Source organism: Eurytemora carolleeae, unplaced genomic scaffold (assembly GCF_000591075.1).
Source record: "Eurytemora carolleeae unplaced genomic scaffold, Eaff_2.0 scaffold1108, whole genome shotgun sequence".
Taxonomy (NCBI): domain Eukaryota; kingdom Metazoa; phylum Arthropoda; class Copepoda; order Calanoida; family Temoridae; genus Eurytemora; species Eurytemora carolleeae.
Genome location: NW_019397041.1, coordinates 87,240 through 90,640, shown reverse-complemented (window position 1 = coordinate 90,640; position 3,401 = coordinate 87,240).

The following is a 3,401-nucleotide window of genomic DNA, read 5'->3' as shown; positions in this document are numbered from 1 at the left end:
TTAAAGAACTTTTTTAAAATCTACATACTTCTCTTTTCCTATCTGTAAAATCTGTGGGGTGAAGATATATAATAGATATAGGGGAACCTTACACCTGGTTTTTAGGTCTTCTTCATGCGGGTCTGTCAATTCAAATTTATGTGCCCCTCCTATTCCCATAGCTACCCCTATTTACTATGTTTTGTTTTAATTAGACTGCAAATCCCCCCATGAGATTTTATATTTTAANTCGAGAGTATAAGTTAACAAAAAGAGAAGTCTGTTTTCACAGTAGTATAAATATTTTAATTTTAGGAAAAAAAGCATCCCCTATATACAAACAAATTGATAAAAATAAACAATGTCTGGAGGTCTGTCTGTTTCCAGCTGTCCCGCATATATATATATATATATAGGTGTCTGTCAATGCACAGCTGTCTTTCTACAAAACTGTCGCTTAACCAGATATAAAATTTTTAAATATTTTAATATTACACTTTACAAACATTGCTAAAAAAATCTAAAATCCAAAGAGCTAAAAAAGTATAGAGTGTAAAAATGACATTATCAATTTAGTGCCCCGATACAATAAAACTATCAAATGAAATAGATAGATCCCATTTAAAATACATTTCCCTTCAGAATCCTTGCCAAATATTTAATGAGTTTAAATTCTTGAATCCATCTCAAATTAATTAAACAATTGGTAGATTTATTAATTAATTAATTAATTATTTGCGGGCAAATCTTGATCTTTTGATTTTAGAATCATATCAATTTTAAAAAAAATTAGAATTTTTAAAAATTATTAAGTTCCTCTTTTGACTTTGCAGAAAGTTCTCTAGAGATTTTTAAAAAAACCTAGAATTGGTTGGTCAATCCTAGGTTGGTTGGTCATATCTGTTCTTTTAATATTGTTTCAGAAGAAAATTGTGGAGGGGGTATTTTGACATTGAGTTCGAAAAAGTAGATTGATAAATTTATTCTTCTTTCAGAAGTGTTAGATGTTTCTATACATATCTATCTATCTATCTATCTATTGATCTATCTATCTATCTATCTATTTTATCTATCTCTATATCTATCTATGATCTATTTATGTGTATGTGTAGGAGTAAGTATAGGAACATGCATCGCTGTACAAAAGAAATCTGAAGGAAAATATGGGAGTCCAAATTAAATAAGATGTCTAGCCTTAGACAGATAAATAGATAGATAAAAAGACAGATATAAATAATATAAATATAAGGGTTACTTACTGATAAATAGATAGATAGATAGATAGATAGATAGATAGACAAACAAAATATATATTTATATATATATATGTATTTGTTGTATTTTAGTCAGAATGTAGGTATTGTCAGAAAGATTGAAAAAATATTTGAAATAAATAAAGATAGATAAATAGATATGATGTTGAACCACGAAAAATTAAACTTAAATATTTCAAAGTATTGATTAGGATATTAACCGGAATGTTTCTCTTAATACAAATGTTTTTATCCACCTGAAAATACAATAGATAAATGAAATAAATGAATAAAATAAATGAATGAAATGAATGAAATAAATGAAATATAAATGAATAAGATAAATGAAATGTGAAAGTTAATATTCAAGGCTTGAACTAATTCTTACTTTTAGAGTTCTTGAGAAGAACAAAAATATTGAACCAAATAAATTATTTTTACATAAAATTATAGCTTTAAAAACTACGAGGTCAGAAAGTCGTAGCAGTAATGTTGCATAGTAAAGAATGTTTGATTTTTATATAATATCACCCAAACATAAATTTTTAAGTATAAATGTTTAAGAAAAGATAAAATCCATAAAAATGTTTAAGTTTTATTAATTGAAGTTTGCACTTAGAGAAATGAAGAGGTAAAAGGAAAAAGATTTATTCTCCGGTTCTCAAAATATTTTCATCCTTTAAAGGGACTGTATGCAAGTTTTAAAAGTGACTTAAAGTGACAATATTGATATTTATTTTCAGCATTGACAGACAGTTTGTTATTTTACTATCGAAATCTGTGCTTTTTTGCTTTGATTTTTTGGTTTCTTTTAATTTAGCATACAATCCCTTTAACTTTAATATTTTGATGTAACATGTGTTCGCGGTATGGGATGATAAATATCCTTCGGTTGGAGGTTCAGGTTTCAAGCTTCCAAGGGACATAGGAGTCAGTTGACGAGGCTAGGACGGTTTCTAGACCAGGGGGTTTCAGGGGATACTACAGGTTTCAGGGGATGAGAAGGCGGTTTAGAGGACATTTCAGGTTTCAGGGGATGCATAGGATTCTGATTGAGTTGAGTAGGGGTTATCAACGAAAGATGATTTGATGATTTTTAAGTGACTAATTTGTATAATATTAATAATATTTTTCAAATCAAGAATTTATTGAGTAATGTTTTCTTACGGGTTACATATGTTTGAGGGGAGGGTAGAGGGGGGTATAGAGATTCAGAATTCGATATTACAATCTGGTTGAGTGCCAACAATCTGTCAACTCGTGGTGTCACCATTTTCACCAATTAAAACTTGCTTCAATGGTATTTTGTTAACGTATTTTGTTGCCACATTTTTATCCAGAAGGGTGCAGGTAAATTTGAAGTGAAATTCGGCAATTTTTCTGTAAAAATTACGAACACTCCCTTTAAGCTTAAGAGAATTGGCGGAGTGGGGATTGGGAATCAAAGGATAAAGCGTTTGTGAATATATATTTGTAAATGTATAAGACGAGACCTTCAATCCTTGGGACGGATATCGTATTCCTTCGATCATTTCATCTTGACTTCACCCATATTATAAGTTAACAAAAAGAGAAGTCTGTTTTCACAGTAGTATAAATATTTTAATTTTAGGAAAAAAAGCATCCCCTATATACAAACAAATTGATAAAAATAAACAATGTCTGGAGGTCTGTCTGTTTCCAGCTGTCCCGCATATATATATATATATATAGGTGTCTGTCAATGCACAGCTGTCTTTCTACAAAACTGTCGCTTAACCAGATATAAAATTTTTAAATATTTTAATATTACACTTTACAAACATTGCTAAAAAAATCTAAAATCCAAAGAGCTAAAAAAGTATAGAGTGTAAAAATGACATTATCAATTTAGTGCCCCGATACAATAAAACTATCAAATGAAATAGATAGATCCCATTTAAAATACATTTCCTTGACACGATCTTTATTATTCAATGATGTTTACACTTCCCAAGGTTTGAAAGGAGGGGAGGGGGGAAATTAGTACCCCCCCCCCGACCATTTTTTTTCGACTTCTGAGCCGGAGAGTTAAAATCAGAGATTTATTAGAGAAATTATAGTTTGAAAAATAAGTTCTCAAATAGTAATTATTCATGCATGCGTGAGTAGAGCTAAGCGGAAGGGGGGGGGAGGTTTGATCAAAAAGGT